The following is a 19,389-nucleotide window of genomic DNA, read 5'->3' as shown; positions in this document are numbered from 1 at the left end:
AATGGAACTGTCCCAGTTTGGGGGGCGAGTTTAGAGAGGGACGCGGGCAAAGGGCCACAGAAAGCTGTGTGCTTACTCGGCAGTCTGTTTACATTCCTGAGGGTAATTTTAGCCCCTCGGGGGGGAGGCAGAACAGGGGGGCCGACATGTCGTTGGGGCTTGTCAGTGGTCGACGGACCAGCCGGCGTAGTGGCGGCACCTGGACATGTGGGTGGTACGTAAAAACACACATACAGACCTCCAGTGGACAAATTGCTGGAGCTGTTTTCTTGTGCTATCAATTATTTACTCTAGTTATTAATTTAAAAAGAGTATCTTCTACATATTATCAATGGCTACTTTGTCTGTGGGTGGACAACTCAGCAGAGACATGAGCTAACGCTGAGGCCGAGTGGAAAACCACAACAGAAGTGAGGGTGCAGTGTTGCTTACAGGCCCACCACAGAGCACCATTAGCTATGGACAACACAGGATATCCCCAGTGTTTTCTCTGATGATCTGGGGTGCAAATCTAATTTCATTGTAGTTTTTAAAAATTTGCTATGCAAACAAAAAAATAATCCTGGCTCAAGAATCGCTGAGGGCTTCTGTGCGCGTGTTGGGATTTGTCTTTTTATTACTCCCAGCCCTGAGTGTCCCTTCAAAGGGCACAAGAGCAAAACGTCCATGTGTGTTTGCGCCGTTTGTGAGCTGGTTCACGTGTAAGAAAGAAGGAGAGAGGGAGGGAGAGTCTGAGCTTATCGAAACTAATTAGGCAAGGGATGAGGATGGAAGTTAAATACTGGGCTACATGTAATGAAAGAAGCAGAGTGGGGGACATCTAGGGGTCAGACCCACACCAAACAGTGGTCCTCAGGCAATCTGGTATTGATTTTCACTCGTTTGGGGATGAAGGTGGACGGGGGGAGGGAGCCATGGAGAGAGAGAGAGAGAGAGACGGGGAGAGGCGGTAGTGCTCTAGAGTCTAAAGGTCTTGTGAGTTGTCAACTTGACAGTTTAACCCCTTTTGGAGGAGAGCAAACAAACAGAGGGATCTCCTGGGCTGACAGCGTTGATCTGTCATAGCGACGACGCTGCAAAGCCCCACACAATGCCCACACGGGAGAGGAGAGTGGGGAGGAGGGAGGGTGGGTTGATACAGATATGCAGAGGCACATTCCTTAAGTCCAAGAAGATAGGACTGGGTTCTGCTTAAGGTCTGGCAACCATGATCTATGAATATCTACACCATTGATCAGAGACGGAACAAATGAAAAACTAAACTACATTTTTCTATTGAAAATGATTAATTTAAGAAAAAATATTGAATACATATGAATATAGTGTGCATGGCTCCCCACAGATTATTACCAATGAATTTCTAAAACTTTTCCATATTATTTTACCTCATCTTTATGACATGTTTAAGCAGTTTACTATGGGTAGGCCTACATATCACTACAGTCGCATGTTATTAAATTTCCCAGGCATTTATGGATAGCAACTTGCTAGCGATTGCTAGCTTTGCTCACTCATTAGACATTCCCAACTACCTACATGCCAGTGCCGATCCTGTTTGGATTATAATTTTGAAGTTTGCATGCATATATTTCTTGCTAAATAAGTCTTCGTGTCTGTGTATTGATACAATATTGCCATGCAAAGAAAGTAATAATATGCTGTATTAATTTTTTCCGTCAACCTTACTGGTGTCGCTTTAATGGTCGCGCAGTGCAGCACTAGATTTTCTATTAGGAATACTGGTAAAACAATTCAGGTAGTGACATGTTTTGGGATTTTTATGAACATACATGAAACAAAGCCAAACCAAAACTTTTCCAAAACATTCAGTTAATTCCAAACCAGGCCTAGAAACAGATTTTCAAATTTCATAATGTATCCAGAAATTTCCTGACCGTGGGAACCCTGATGGTGTGATATTTCTCTGTAACTGTGGTGAATAATAGAACACAAGCATACGAAAGAGTGGGCATACCAAAACATACCAAAGTGGGGCCATCAGGTACCATTTTGGTCTTTCCCCATGTCTAAAAGTTTTGGTAATACTCTGATAAAGCAGTATGGGTGACTGTCCGCAACCAGACAGACACACAGATGTCAGCGCTCCTCTCTTGTCACTCAAACTGTGAAGGCCGTCACCCCCGAGCACCTTCCCTCTCATGTCCTTAAACACTTGAGGACCCCTTTCACTTTTCCCCTCAGACTGCCTCATCGCTTTGTCACATTGCCAAAGGGGGACTCCATTAGCCTGGCCATGCACAGAGCCCCCAACTCTCACTAATACTTAACACACACAACCACACACACACAGAGGGAGGCTGATCCGCACAGCTAAGGCTGTCCACATCAAATTAGAGTGGCCCCTATTGTCCCTATTATGGCCTGGGAATGCTCCATCATGACGGATGCTACGGGGTCCCTCACTTGTCAGGAGTTGTCAGACAGATAGGGAGTCTGGATACACACAGCTGACAGGTAATCTTAATGTCTTCAATTAGCCCAATTAGGCCTGTCATAAACAATTCGATAAGTGCTCGACCAACACAAACAGATAAACGCACGCACAGGCACACACGGGCGCACACGCTCACGCGCCGAGGTCTGCAGGGTATTAATGAGAAGGGTAATGGGTATATCAGCGGACGGTTGACTTGTCTTTTGTTTCAAGGAGGGGTGTGTCGCCCCCCGTCCCTTGCTCTCAGCTGTGCACTGCTGGCTGCTACCTGGTCAGTTCAAATTGTACTATCTCCTTTCATTAGCGCATCGCCGGCTGAGAATCTGAAAGGCCGTGACAAAATTCATTTGAGACGAGTGGGAGCAGATTGCCTGAAGCAGGTGCTATAAGGGAGATAAAACAAAAGCAGCACCTTTGAGAAGCTCTGTGTGTGCATGTGTGTGTGTGTTTTTTACCTGTGTGTGTGTGAGAGAGGTTTTTCCCTGGTCTTCACATTCTGTTCTTTTCCTTGCTATGGTAAATGGGTAATGACACAAAAGTGCTTTTGGAAAAAAAAAAGAAAAAAGAAAGAGCAGGGACCAGAGAGCTCATGCAGCGCACACTTGGAGCGTTTACAAAGCTGTGGTGAAATCTAAATATTGTTTCTAGTGTGACTAAACAGGCCAACACCTTTCTGTGGAGAGGATGTGTGATAGCTAACAGTGTTTGATTTGGTCTCTCCTTTTATAATATCTTATCGCAAAACAACGGTGACACCCACACAACATCCCCTCCTTTTGTCCTCTAACCGTTTCTTTAAATTCATCTATTTGCATTTACTATCAATTTCTTTCTCTGCAGGTACGCAGGGCACGTTTCGGGAAGCGTGAAGCACAAGCTAATGTTTGAAACTTAGATTCCACAGTTTGCAAACACAACAGCTGAGCAAAGTTAGCATCAATATTTGAACAAGAATTTCACATCAACGCTGCCTTGATCTCCTCCTTACGCTGGAATCCTCCATGTTAAGCAACAATACTGACACGTTCAGTGTAGTGCTTATATACTAGTGTGTGCATTGAAAAGTAAGGAAAAATAAAAAAAAAAAAAAACAAACAGCAGTGAATATTTTAGTTAAAGCCAAGGCATTATTCTGAATGATGGAGTCCCATGGCACATTTTCATTCAAGGAGTCAAACTGGGACGAGAAGACAAACCAACTGCTATCTGTGATGGACATCTAACTCTCCATCTGATCTTTACCTCAAGTGACGGCTGGAATGCCATCTGAGGAAAAAAAACAGAAAAGAGAGAAAGAGAGAAAGAAAGAAAGAAAGAGAAAAGCCGTCACCGGGAAGTTGTAATAGGAAATTGCTCTTGGCAACTATTTGTTCAAGCACCAGATTTTTTTTCATCTTTATGCCAACCCAGCGAGCCCCCATTGGAAAACAGGGCAGGTCCCCCTAATGAGTAATCTATTTCAAAGCAGTCGTGTCTGGGCATGACAGTTTACTGAGAGGCTTGAAGAACTGGTAATTACCAGTGTTACGGGGCAATTAATGCATATTACACTGCGGCACTCATGGCGGTGACTGTCAGCTCCCCAATAAAAATGAGCACTCTTCAGCTAAAGGGTGACATTAATTGGGCCCTTAATGACTATGCAGAGGAACCAAGCCAAATAGGAACAAAACAGGGGACTCGCTCTGACTCCAGCAGAGGGGCTGGAAATTGGACTAAAAATGAGATTAATTGCTGTTTAGAAAAAAAAGAAGGGAAAAAATGTGGTGAGGGGAAGGGGGAGAAAGAGGTTGGAATTATAGGGTGCAGAGAGCAAGGGCTGCTCATACAAATGACAATTCAATTAATTATTTTACTGTATTTTCTATACCTTTAAGAGTGCAGACAAGCCTGAGGCCCATTTGGAGGGCTTTGTCTTGATATGTTGCTCATTGCATAAACGCGTACATTTCCCAAAGCACCCACGCACAGCGTCACGCTGCATATGCTCAATATAATGATCTAAAATCTTTATTGAAGTGAAAAGAGCCTTTCCCACATAACATGAAGAATATATATAGCTGTGATGAATGTAAATGAGATCAGGTAGTTAGGTTTTCCATAATGTGCAGCAGAGGAAAATCATTTTAAAAAGGAAGTGTTGAGAGTTTCTGGGTTACACACTTCCCTATGAAGCCTAAGGCCTTAAGTATGTCTTTTCACTTAAAGCAGTCCATAAAAACATTAAGCAGAGCTTTCATTAAAAGTAAATCTGCCAAATTGCAGGCCTTCCACCCCCAGGAATGTTTGTTTAGAGGGAGATCAAGGATGTGGCGAAGACATGAAGTAATTCTGATTAATGTTGCTAAAGCTAGGCACGTACTGAGCACCACCTGAATATGCAAGCCCCGAATCATAAAAATATCAGCATGCAAAACATGCCGTCATTTGCATACATTTTTGATTTTGGATTTCCTTGCTATTTAAATATGCAGTTAGAAATAGTCCAGCACTGCCTCTTGCGCTGTCACGCTGCACGCTCACACTGTCATTGGTCCTGATAGAACTCTTCCGCTTCAAAGGGAGCTTTGCAATGGAGAAGAGAATGAGCAAATATTTGAATTGCAAAAACACATCATCTAGCGAGGGGGAGAAAATTCAAGACAACTTTTTAGAGTTAAAGACACCCCCAACCCCCAGCAAGCGCACCCTCTGCACATAGCACAAAAAAAGTCAACATATTCATAGCGTAAGCACTCTCTTCACTAATTTACCATATCCAAATTTGCGTAATGGGATATGACACATTTTAGGGGATTGTGGAAATAAACTTTAATTTGAGGAGAGAAGCATAAAATGTTTTAAGCTGCCCCTGTATTTAACTGAAATCCACCGCACAAATCCAGGTTCTCCGACAACCTGACATGGATTTGATTACAGACTGAAGTGTAATTAGCTACTTAAGTTATCCTCTGGTAGGTTGAAGTGAGCAGTATCAGCACAGCAGCTAACTATTTCAGCATAACTAAAGAGACCTTTAGATTCTGCAGGAGTACCTTTCCCCCCAGGATTCAGCAGTTTACATGCAATCACTCCAAGAGAATCTCTGACAGCTTCCAACTTTTGCAGAAGTTAGGTGCAATAAATAATCTTCATGACAAATCAATAATATGACTCATAGCATATTTGAAAGTTTGAGCTCCCCAATTTGAAGCCAGGATAAATACAACATTTAAGCCAAAAGTTACAAGTCTAGGCATGAAGGCCACGAACAACATTAACAGCAATAAATACCCATCTTCAGGCATCTGCAAAAACACCCCTGCAAAGAGGGAAAACTGTGTTTATGATTATAAATTTATTTACCACAGGCTGAGAACTACCTTGAATTTTAAATTGGGGGAAAATGTGAGCGTCTCAAACACATACTAAAATGTCTAGGACACATGGAGCATTACTGTGAATGGCAAAATAAACTGTGGAAAGGTCGTTGAAAAACAAATTCAAGGCTACATTTTTTCATAATCATCCAAAGCTTTAAATGTAAGACAAATAGTTTGCGGATTCCACACAATAATTGCAGGAATAAATTAAGTTTACACTGTTAACTGAATCCTAAATGATACACATTATTCTTAACAAGAGTAAATATTCATCCTTTATGTATATATATATATATATAAAACAGATAACATTAAATGTGTCAACAATGAATGATCTAACTACTGGCTTTGTAATGTAATGAGAGAGGATACAATCAGCATCACAACAGCAATCACACCTGCTTCATATGACAGCACCCAGGTTACCACGCTAATTTTAGTCCCTTTACTGGTAAGATGCAATACTGCGCTGCCACAAAATACCGTCCATCTTCGTCCGAGCAGCACTCACGCATTGTCCCAAATTAGTTTGCAATGGGTTTGAATGAGAGACTGATTAAATAAGAGATATATAAAAAGAGTTAACCACCGTAACGTTTTAAGGTTAATTTAAGTTCAACACATTTTTCTTTAAGATGTAATTACAAAAAATGTACTCTGCCAAATGGTTGAGCAGAGAGTTATAGTTTCAGTCTAAAAATGATTATTTGCAGATTCTTGCTGTCTCTTAACACACAGTTACCCAGAGCTCTTGAATACACCGTCCACATCACACCTCCCACCAGTCCAACCCCTCTGTGGCCTCCCCTCCTTGTGACTCGCCTACGTGTAGACAACTTGGAGACAGGTCGGAGCAGAAATCAAACCTGAATGATGGATAGCTTTACTGCACAATGACCTCTGTCACTAGGTTCTTGCCCTAAATCAATGGTGGCGATAAGGGTCCTGCGCCAGCGCTCACCTTGGTATGTTCACCAGCAGACCTTATCTATGGCAGGAGGAAGTATGAGTAATAACTAAAGACAAGCCACGACAAAACCACTAACCCCACCTTGTCAAACATAATTTACAATGTATATTCCTCTACTACCCCCCCTCTGCTGCTGTTAAAACAGTAATTATGAGAACCAAAGAGATTTGGGGCTGCGTGTTTGGAAGATTAACCTGCTGTAGGACGGTGAGAGAACTTTGTACGTAACTTTGGTCCAACAATTTAGCTTTCAGCTGAGGACTGGCATACCCTACTATTGATACACTGGCATTCACATTCATTCACAAAATTACAAGTAAGATTTTTAATCTCCACACTGTCAGGTCTGTGTGGAGCGGCCAAAATTTCAGTGATGCAGGACAGAAGAGGTTGGGGGTTGAAGTTGAGAAAAGGGCCGACAGGAAGTAGAAGCAAAGACTTGAAGATGAAGATTACAGCATTGAGAACTCTTGGACCCTTCAGTAGTTTTTCATCAGACCATGTGTGTGATAAAGTGTGTGTGTGACACAGAGAGAGAGAGCGGAGAGAGAGAATGAGCACGCTTCCAGGCATCAAAACGGAGAGAGAGACCAAACATGACATCAAACGTTGCAATTAGCTGACCCCTTTCTCCTAGAGTCGCCGTTTGAGAAGCCGTGCCTTTAAAACCCTGATTAAAATATGTTTGCTTTCTCATTCAAAATGACATTTGACAAGGTTAGTAATATTTCAACTAACTGCAAAAACATTCTTGCGGCCGTAATCCTTTTTTTCCATCACTTTTCGGGGGCGCAGGTAACCTCGGAGCGAGTTTCCCATGAACTCAGCGCTACAATTTGAAAACAAAACGGCTGCTGGAGGAAAAAAAAGGAAGAGCAGTTCAAAGTTTTGCTCGAGCGTGTTTTGTTTCACCCGGGCAGCTGAAGCTAAATGTTTTGCGATCATTATTCAGAGAATTTATCCCCTTTCTAATTCAAACCACAACGAATATTTAAAACAGAGCCAGTAGTCTTTTCTCTAACCGCGAGCTCCATCCTTAGCAGGGACTCAGGGGGGCTGAGGACTGTCAGCAGCTCTGGGGATAGAGTTCCTCAAACCGTTAAACCCCCTCATCACCAAATTAGGAAATGTGTAGTCTGTAGTGCAATGGCCACTCCAGTGGAAAAGTGATTTAAAATGTAAAGTTAGGTGTAATTTAATGGTGCACGACAGTTTGTCATATTTTTTGCGGTTCAAAAAGTTTGTTTTAAAACTGACATTGAGCCCAAGTTTTTGAAAAAAGGCTTCAAAGAGTCAGCAAACTTAAATAAGCAAAATGTAAATGGTGTCTGGGAAGGTCTTTGTCAGGGTGCAATCCTGACAAAACAAGCTGCAGATAAGCAATGAATAATCGGAAGAGATCAGAACTGGTCAGGCCAAAACTCTGTCTGAAGTTAACAGTTTTCACATCCATTCCAGTTGCAGAAGAAGAGAATGTGAAGTGTCGGGCCGGACAGTGAGCCAGGGCCGGGCTTAACTGCAGCTGCGCTCAAATTGAAGTGGCACTTTCTATCAGAGGCCTTTCGCCAGACAGCTCCATCCTGCCCTTTCAGTTGTAACCCCCGTGACACACAGACGCCCATTACAAAAAACAAGAGTGGTCATTTTAAACACACAGCCCGTCATCGACGAGACAGATTCCGGGTTTAACATGGAGGGGGAAGATTCATGGTGCGAACGTGCCAGCTGATAGAGATATCACTCAAAATGAGAAATAGATTTCTCCGACATCTCCATGGCGGCCGTTCAAAGGTTGGGTGGGGAGGGTGTCTCAAAGCCCAAAACTCTACGCAGAGTTTATATTTCACTTGTTCAGAAATGTATGCCTCTGTTATCTCGCATCAGTCCAAAAGGAAAAGGATTGGGTATCGCCGTTTCAACTTCCCACCGATGATGAAATGTTACATCGACAGCGGACAGAGTTGGAATTTGGATCATATTGTTTCCCTGTTAACTCCTTAAGCCCTTGTCACAAAGGTTTGCTTTATGGTGCTCATTTAAAACTCATAATAGAGGGAAAAAAACATATTAGCATTATTAACACAAGAGAGTGGAAAGAATATATTAGCCGTCGCATTGAGCGCACATTTATTCTAAGAAGTTTTAATAGGGTTCAGTGGCCAAATGCATTTTTTTTCCTCATCATTTATAGACCTGACAGAACTTGCAGAGACAAATCTGTTGACCTGATAGATCTCGTACATTAACCCTCAGAATTGATGAGCAAAATCAGAAGGTCAGCACTTGGACACAGGCTCCTCATGTGTCTTTGATTACACACTCCCCACTAAGGGATAGGCAGGCAGAGATGTTTAAGCTATCAGGCAATCAGACCGCCGCGAGACGTGAAACTCAAACCAGAGACGGCAGAGGGGAGAGGGCTGCCTGGGAACAAAGATGGGGGGGGGAGAGGGTTCCTGACGAAGCTCTTTAACAAATGCCAGGCCGGTGAGGGAAGACTCAGATGTGCTTGTATCTCTTTCAGTGTTTCTGGCAACGACGCGGTGAAGTGAATTAATACTGAAATATAAAGCAAAAGTTCACAAAAACAAATACCCCTTCATCTGGTATTTAAATTCAGTTACTTACGGCACATCAATCAAAATGACTGCCACGAGGTACAATCAGATCTTACATAGTGAAACAAACAATTCAAACCATATATCAACGTTATTTTGAGAGATGAATGAGGTCAGACGGTGAATGGAAAACACTGAAAATTCTTACTTAACCAAATGTTGAATGATGGCCGCAAATTCAGAACAGCATTGCTGCTTTTGACGTCATTCATTGTGGAATGGATACAGAGGCTGATTGGTGTTTTGGGACCAGTTTTCTATCTTTGAGTAAACTGACTAAGTGACATAGTTGATGGATATTTCATATAATATTCCATGCATCACAATAACAGCACAGTGCAGTTGATAAACTGTTCAATTAACCCAAATAGTGAGCACAGTAACTGCAGGAAGTTTGTGTAAAACAAAAACCCAACAAGCTGCCGGGTGTGATTGCCCTGCTCTGCCAGGTGCTGCTGTCTGTGCAGGTCCTGGTGGCTGGAGTCAGCTAATCAGTGCAATTGGGAGCACCTGGTCAGTTTCTCAGGAGCAGCTTATTTAAGATCTGGCAGTGGCAGTCAGTTTCTTTCTTCACACACACCCACACCCTACACCGTGCTCTTGTTTGGTTGGCTTCTATCCTGTTAATACTTTTAGTTTCTTCTCTGTATTTCTTTGAATTTTTAACAATTGAACACTCTCGGCAGGCTTCCTTTTTGACCAACTCAGTAAAATAAGATTGGGAAAGTCTTTTGTTAGGTTCTCTGAGACTGTGGGAAGCTTGTTCAACTGCAGGACAAGGCTGTTTAGCAGAGAGCGAAGACTCTGTGAACAAAGTGTTCAGGTTTTCAGTGTGCCCTTATTTTAAACACAAAGGCACAAATATGAAGCATATGTTTCCTTGGCTGTTTATTTTTTTTTTCAAGTTTATATTCTAAAAATGAATCTAAACCTTAAAAATAAAAAAAAATCATTTAGTTTTATTCAGAACAAAAATGCTGAGATAGAGGTCAACTAAAGCTAAAATAAGGAGTACCTTGCCATCTTGGTTCAGGATATCTTTGTTATGGGTGTAAATCATCAAATGCTTTTATCAGGCTCTTTCTGCAGTCAATACACACAGAGGTCAAACAGAGCCAGGATAGCACTCAACACTGGATATACCAGTGCCACAAATGTGTGTGTGTGTGTGTGTGTGTGTGTGTGTGTGTGTGTGTGTGTGTGTGTGTGTGTGTGTGTGTGTGTGTGTGTGTGTGTGTGTGTGTGTGTGTGTGTGTGTGTGTGTGTGTGTGTGTGTGTGTGTGTGTATCTTTTATATGAGATTACATTTCTACTGGTAACATATATGTTCCAAAATTACCATTGTTTACACAGAAATAACATGATTAGATTTAAGTGTACAAAGAGGATAAACAAGAAGGTGAAATCAATGGGAAAAGAAAGAAAATGAGCATGTGTGGTACAAGAAAAAAAAAAACAAAAAACAAGGTTATGTGAGGGACAGTGGGCCTATAAAAAGAAGCCCACTGTCTAGATTATCTATAAGGAACCACTTATCACAAGCGACCAGCTCCACACAGTGAGTGATGGGCCTCCACGGACCATGAGTACCAGCACATTATCTGGTACACACAGAGCTGCTCTTTAAACACAAAGGCAGAAATATGAAGCATTGTTTCCTGGGCTGTCATTCGGTCAAAAATATTATATTTATTTTTGGTTGAAAATAGAAAGAGTGTTTACTGTTTTTGTTCTCAGAAATACACAAGACAATGCTGAGCGAACGATAAATTACAGCAAAGATAAATTGGCTAAACTAAACTGTTTGTTTTTAGTATGTTAAACACCACTGATTTAAACCCCAGAAGCCTTTGAAAGGTTAAATTAAATCTTGAGGCGTGGTTTAAAAATGAGTACTAGTAACCTATACCATACGCAGAGAGACAAGTCGAGCCAACAAAATCAATAAATCAGAAAAAACAAAAATCTTAATCCCCCCAAAAAGCTGTTAAACACTTGCCATGTCATGAAATCGCACATCCAGAACTAAAATATGCTCCTGTATTCATGTGAACCATGGAAAAATAAAAGCCTTTTTCCTTAATACCAAATGCCATTTCTTAAAACAAAATGTCAAGACCATATTGGATGATAAAAGAACAAAATACCAGACCGTTTCCATGCAACTGGGATTATTTTTTTTTTCTTACTACTATTATATTTAATAGTTTTTTTTCTCCAGCACTTTTCTTGGTCGAATTCATTTTCTGTGATTGGCCACATGGTCCAGTGCTCTCCTTAGGCCTTACGAGAACCTTAGAGGCACCATCTGATGACTTCTGACCTCCCTCATCTCAATGTACGGAGAGGTTAAGACACAATTAAGCCCTTTAGTTTCAAGTCTATTTTAAGATGCTTTAAAGCAGCTGTGGAGGTGCATGAAATGAAATACTTCTATCAATGACCTCATGAACCAAAGCATTAAATATTTGCCTGGTAGCTTTATGTTGTCTGTGTGTAGATGTGGAGAGAGTGCAGTTATAAAAAAAAGAAAATCTTAAATTACTTTCAGCCTTTTGATAGAGTCAGCAAAATATTCAGCAAAATACAAGAGCACAACCTTTGTGTGATAACAGACGTCCCTATGAATATCTCCCATTTCCCCCAATCTCTCTAACTTTGTACAGATGTGAAGATATCCAGCAGTAATAAGTGTGCACACACGCCTGTCTGTGGTGCACAGCAAGCACCATGCACTGTATACAAAATCTATTTGTCTAGGGCACCTCCGTGTCAAGAAAATATTACTGCAAGTTTTACGTTGCATTGAATCTAACGGGGGTCGGGCGGCCATCAAAATTCTCCTGTTAGATTGAGTTTTACAGAGAGTCACTCTAATCCTTGCCCACCATTCTTTCAGCTTTTAACAAATGCTGCTGACTTCTTCCTGGAATGAAACCCAGAAGGTCACTGAAAAAGGGGAAAAAAGGCAGAAAGACTGACTTGGAAAAAAAACAAAAACGTGCGTCTCGGCAAGTCTGATGACATACATCGTGAAAGCTGACAAAAATTGTACGTTAATCTTTTAAAAAAGTTCCATGGCGAAACAGGAATTCATGGAGCAGACATGCTTGCACCTCATTTCACTCGAGGCTTTCTTCTCCGTCTCACAGTGTCACAGGCAAGCAGAAAGACAGGGAGGAGGGATACATATCGCTGGGGTGCCGCTTTCTGTCCCGCTCCTCGTTTATACACACAGCGGCCGTGTCAAAGCTCCTCTCACACTCAATGGTAAATGACAAATTTGGATAATGCACACATACAACCCTAGAAAAATAAATAGGAGACATGGAGGCTTAACCAGAACTAAATCCTGAGGCTGCTGGAGACCTGAGAGTGCGGATTACACCCCAGACGCCTTAAACAATGCACCCAAATGTGCATCCTTAAAAGCATGAAATCCTTGAAGCATCAGAGCCGACTTGTCATTTGCCATTAATATTCCAAGTTGCTTGTGCTTTGGGGGGCCGGCATTGCACTTCTGTGTGCCGATGTGCCCTAAAACAAACACTTGCAAAGCCCTAAAGGAACCACCATTGTGGATAGCTATTTTTCTAGCTGTGGAATATTCGACGAGAGGATGTCATAACAAAGGAAACAATAAAAGAGGCCACGTTCCTGCGCAGCATGAGGTATCCATAACTATAAATAGGAGGAAGGCAATGTCAGAGGCGCTTGCGCTTTACCAGGAAAACTGATATTTGTGCATTAAAAAAAAGGATATTAAGCTCTAAAAAGAATTTCCCATGAGTATTACGTAAATTAAAAAAAGAAAGAAAGCTTAACCATGAAAAGCCACCTCATCAAAATCCCAATAGAAAGACTTATATAAGAAACTAAACACACTGCTGATAGGTGCAGATTTGCATCAACTATTCTTTAAAGGCCACTATTGCAATGGAGATTTTTTTTGATTTCCTTCCTTCCTTTGTTTTGCATGTCTGACAGGAAGGTGCGGTAAAGTATGGCAGGGTACAGGTCTTAGAGGTGTCACATTGTCACCCCAGAAGCGCCAGTACCTGTCCTCGGGGATGGCCCTGTAATGTCCAGCCTCATTGGATCAGCAGCCGCCACGGCCTGCGGGCGCCCTCTCTCAGGTGACATTCCCTATCTGTTCTGGCTCTATGATGGCCCTGCTGCTACTGAGGCGTAGATTCACTTATGCTACTATTGCATTAAATGCACTATATGCACATGCAAGCATTTCTAAATATAAGAAAATGCCTTTTTTATACTTGAAAATGCAAACTATCTGCACATCTAAGGATCTAAGCACACAGTAAAAGCCTTCTTGAAGATAAAGGTATAGTCATTTGCCTTCAATAACATTTTTTTTAACAATACGTCGTGATTAATTAAGCATTCCTGTCGCTGCTTCGGAAAGTTCAACAAAAAAAATGATGGACATGTCCATTAAAAAAAGATGGCAAAGTACAATATCTTGAATCAAAAAATTAATTTGATGTCGCAAATGGATTGACGGTTCTGAGAATATAACCATTCAATTTCAGCTGTAGAATCCACAGCATACAGTCCCAGATATAATTGGAAAAAGTTCACAAAGAACTCAAGATGTCTAATTGCAGCTGTGTCAACCAATATAAAACATCACATAAATCAGATTTTTGTCTATTCATTAGCCAACGTGTCAGCGAGCAGATTAGTGATGTTGTAGGAACAGTCTGGTGAGAGCCTTCAGAATTACGACTTCCTCATTAATTGTAGTTTTGCTTCCATTATGTGCGTAAAAAAAAAAACATTATAACAAAGGACGAGCACTAATCTCATTTGCGCAAAGCACATTCGAATGGAGATCGATATGCGCTTTTGGAGCATGAGAATTTTCTGCTTGTAATTACGGGAGGACATAAATTATCTGCATTACAACGGGGCATGACTTTCAAAATGACTGAAACAAAAGAGCCAGATGAAACATAATGCGTGTGCGTGCGTTCAAGTCTCAACAAATTTCCAAGTGGTCAAGCCAGATGATGTATAATGGCAAACCCAAAAGTCTTAACCCCCATTTCATATGAGGGAGAAATGAGGCATACTGTCCCATTATATTGCTATAAATCATTTTTTTGTGGACGGCTGACAGCTTTTTATCAGATCTAACCTTTTCAAGCCTCCATTAAGAGTGCTAACATTTTCAACTCTGACACATTTGCAGTTTACGAATCTCACAGCTGATTTGCTTTGGGAGGGGGCGTCTGTGCTCATTTCCACACAGGCTGTCCATTGTGTTGGATCGGGTGGAATGGGGGAGGGAAAATAAAAACAGTGAAGAGAGGAACGGGCTGTGAATCTATTTATTTAACTCTATGTTTACCCTTTTGATCTGCTATACTACAGTGCAAAGTAGTGTTGTTGCTGAAAAGCTATTTTGTGGTAAACAATATATTCTGATTTACTGTATCGATTCTTTCATGGTACACAGCTGCTGCATGGAGGGCGATTAGGGGCCGCAAAGATCCCTCATAATTGGACAAATTAATGAGTGGACATGAGTGGATGCTGTGAGTCTAAGAAATGAGCAAAGACAGGCAAATATAAATACAAACAACAAACATTATATCAATTTAAGAGGAATCCTTGTAGCCATTTTTGTCAGTTGTTTGCTTTGTGATGACGCTTTGATGTAAAAAAAAAAGCTGCAGTGTTAATGTTTTGACTGATTTTTGCTTTAGTATTTTTCGTACAAGCTGTGATAGACTCTCCTGACAATGAGGACCAGTCATTGATCTATAGATCCATCTATTTGTCCATCCATCAAGTATCAAAACTATCTTTATTCCTTCATTCCAAACACAGTGCTTTGACAAAGGACTCCACAGGCAGACTACAACATATCATGTAGCTAAATATCTTGGGACTAATGGAGTAGTATGGGCAAAAAAAATATTCATAAATATTCAATAGTTATTATTTTAATGTATACAGGATTAAAAGGTACTATGTGGAATTTTCAGAAACTCCCTCACAACACTGTTGGTCATTAAGTGAACTGCAGTTATTATTCTTTAGCTTGTGTGCACATTTGCACTCCGTAGGCGTAAGTATGCACCCTGGGCATCGGCCAGAACAATTACCTTAGTAAATGTTTTCCTAATGAGTTAGTGGTCTTAATCACAAGTTTTATGTCTTCTTCAGTACAGCATGATGTTTCATTTAGTAAATTATGGTTCAATTTAGTGCATGCTTTAGGGCATGACTACCTTGTGATTGACAAGTTTCTATCAGGGCAGCGCTCTCGGGTTCTCAGTTAGATCCACCCCTCACTCAATCCTCACCTCCAAATATGGTCACTTCTGGCCCCCAAAGAAACAAGATAAAGACGGCGGAAATCTCAAGGCTTTAAAACAATAGTCCACAAACTCATGGCTGATGTTAAGATGGCCATGTGCACTTCTGTTCTAAAGTCTATGTGTACTCATTTGTACGGAATAAGTCCGAAGGCTGTCATAGGCAACCAAGACAGTCAGGAAAGGTCTCAGTTTTAAAGCTACGTTAGAATCCGTTCATACATTGGCATTACGAAGCAATTATCACGTGCAAGTTGCTTCACATATTACCTTTTAATTATTTGATAAGCTACACTAATCAAACAAATACAAGGGCAGAACTTCAGTTGCTGCTTGTAGAGTTATGGAAGGAGCTTTGCCAACCATAATAGATTTAAGTACACCATAATCAAGGAGGGGCAGTTAAGGTGGCACCACACAAGGGTCCATATTTCATTACATGCTGTGTTTAACCTTACCCACTTCTCCTAAAACACACAAGAGGCTCATTATGTGTTTAATATTCACCAGCAGGTGAATAATTTTTATGCAACTCTGATAGTTGGGCGAGATGGATAACTCAATTATCTGAACATCCGTCAGAGCAGAGGGCTCGCTGGCTCTGGAACGCCACCAGCTAAGATTGATGGCTGGAAGACACCAATAGCTGCTGCTTCGCCATCTCATCCAGGCACTGGGCCTGAACACGCCGTTTGATTCTGCAAGAAGACCGTTTTTCTCTCCATTTTTTCCCTCCTTTTTTTAATCTTTTTTTTCTGGGAGCATTGTAGGTGAAGCGTCATTACCCCTCACTCCACTGAAGAGGGGTTCATTATGGGGTTAGTGTGTTGGCAAGACTATTGTTTGGATGATAAATGCAGTTGGTGAGGGCTTTGGAGGGAAAATTAGTTATGTTTTTTCTTTCCGTCTACAAAAACATGTCCCCATAGCTCACTCTGCAATGCTTCAGGGCAAACCAAGAACAATTAACACAAGCAATGGGTGAAGCAGCTCAGTTAAAGCAAAGAGGGAATTCATGAAAAATAAGCAAATCACTGGAAATGTCAATCAGGGGCAATGAAGTAATTACAAACACTGCTGTGCGATTCCAAGGGCAGTCAAAAAGAAAAACGAAAGGTTTGGAGTCAAGCGTTGAAATCTGAGTTTGAGGAATGAAGGAATGGACAAACACCCTAAACATCAGCCCTTCAGGGCCCGTCTCATCAGCGGAAACCAACTAATGAGAAGTGAAAGGAGGATGATGTCACCCCATCACTCTCTTGTACCCTATTTCTCTATTGGTTTACGTTTTGCGACTACAAAGTGCTGACCCCAAATTCACTGCTAACACACACAAACATGCACATGTACGCACACACTTTTAGCTCAGACGATAATGCACAATGTCTAACAATGAGAGAAAGATGAGGCACATTTTCAAATGTCAGCAGTAAATGTCAATTAAAAATTACAAGGGTGCTGGGAAAGGTAGGGTCTGAAGGGACTGACATTTTTTTTCTTTTTTTGACACAACAATGTTTATCTGACCGGGCTGCTGGCTGACATGATGGGATCTACTTTGTCAGTTCCTTAATACACTTGGACAAGGCCGCCCCAGTGAATATCAATGAAAGACACCCATGGGCAAATATGTAAGGCTCAGACTTACTCTATCTGTCCAATCAGCCTGTTAGTATTCTGATATTCTGCCCTACTGTAAACGAGAACCAAAGAGAAAGAGCAAAGACAGTTTAATGCCACTTTCTTCAATCCAAATAAAAGAACACTGACTTACACAGTGAAATATTTATGGAGACATCTGATCTTCATGTCTTGCTAATCAAATGAGCACTCTCCCTTTATTTATTGCATTATTTTAAGTTTCAGACTATGATCATTTTAAGTACTTTCTCATTAAACACTGTCTGGGAATGTTCTGGAGCTTAAGCAAAGCCTTTTATTGTCACCAACTGTTTTAGCAATATTTAATGAAGCCTTTTAAATATAGTTACCATCAAAGATTGGCTCTTTTTAAATTCACACCTCAGTGACTTTTACTTCCTGACGTCAACAATAGTTAAAAAAAATGTCAGAGCTTTTTCTGCTGGAAGCAGGCTATTTCCAAATAAAACTATGTTACTCTGAGAAGATAAAATACACCATTGATTATGACCTTGACCTCATCTCCTGCATTTTAACTGCTCAATGATATTAGATGAGTCATCTTCCTTTAAAATCGAGTGATTGCTCTGCTGGCAGCTTCTGAGTGAAATCAGTGGGCCAGTCATCTATAGGCAGGGGTAACAGTTTCTAAATGTGGAACCATTATTTCCCTCTCATTAACTTTTCTAGTCTTTACATATTAAAAAAAGTCTTTGAAGTTATTGATTAAAATACAGATAAATTTGACATATTATTATAAATGTGAATCCCAAAAATCATACATATAAAAGGATCAATGAAAAACATGTATTATCAATTTAGTTTGTGTTTTTTATGCTAAAATTGCAAAATGATAATATATATTGGTCACCTACATCAGGAAACCCCCTATATCAATAAGTGTTTTGCAACGCATACAACCCAATACATGAAAAATCCATCACGATAAATGGCTTCTCTTTCTGTGTTGTGGTTTTGACAAACCCAGAAATCTGATCCTGATCTGGTGCTGCACATGTACCAAGAAAACAAAAACAAAGAAAGAAAGCGAGAGTCTGGCTGTGCCTGAGGTCTGGAACCTCCTGGTGCTCCAGCACCGTGTCACAACATGTCAGCTGGCCGTCACGGCTGAGGGGGGCCGGGGCTGCAGCCAGGCGAAAGGAGGCAGTGTGGGCGAGTTTTTAATTTGGTGACTAGAATCCTGCACCAAGGGAGGCAGGGATGTGAAAACCATGTGTGGGTGACCCCTACTCTGATGTATTCTTTTTGAAATTAAGCAGAGATAATACTAAGCATTGTGCTGGATAATATATGGATAAAGGCTAATGACACTTTGTATAAAAGGTGCTCACGGTCAGTTTTTTTTTGCTGGCATTTAATAAGGAAAGAGTCATCTATATAATTTATTTAATGGGTTGGGAACTATAGGGCATTTTCAGACTTGAATTGTTATACTCATTTTATTGCTCATACTTGTATTTTGGGTTTCTACTAGAACATTTTAACATGCTTTAATGGTCAAAAAAACTTTATCTTCTTCACACTGTCTGTGCTAGAACACCTGTATTCACCCTCTGTCTGAAATGCTCTGTTTTAGTGCCTGTCTCTTTAAGCCACCCTCTGGAAAAAGCCCAGTCTGCTCTGATTGGTCAGCATTTCCTAGTCTTCTCTATTTTTGCGTTTCTGCAACATCGTTGCAGCTGGGAAGTGACAGAAGATAACAGCACTTTCTTTCTTAAAAATCCCCAAAGAAAAGCTTCTAAACACAAATGGATACAACGCAAAAACTCACAGTAGCATCAATGCAGCATGTGACCATATAAAGAAATCAGTGACAAGCTGACGTTAGCTTGTCCCAAAAGTAGAAAAACACTTTAGAAACAACGTTTCGAGAACAGTCTGAAGCCTAAGGTTTTTTGCTCACAGGGATTCATTTTACATATGTTGTTTTGCTGTTAACTGAAACTTTGGCCATGTTTTATATGAACATCTGATATCA

At 40.9% G+C, this 19,389-nt stretch overlaps 1 protein-coding gene across 1 annotated transcript in view; it reads right to left on the bottom strand.

Annotated features, from left to right (window-relative positions):
- Window positions 1-19,389, bottom strand: part of cdin1 (CDAN1 interacting nuclease 1) — a 63,681-nt gene that overhangs the window by 10,240 nt on the left and 34,052 nt on the right. The gene's annotated exons all lie outside the window — the stretch shown is intronic.

Source organism: Plectropomus leopardus, chromosome 14 (assembly GCF_008729295.1).
Source record: "Plectropomus leopardus isolate mb chromosome 14, YSFRI_Pleo_2.0, whole genome shotgun sequence".
Classification (NCBI taxonomy): Eukaryota; Metazoa; Chordata; class Actinopteri; order Perciformes; family Serranidae; genus Plectropomus; species Plectropomus leopardus.
This window is presented reverse-complemented; position numbering and strand designations above follow the sequence as displayed.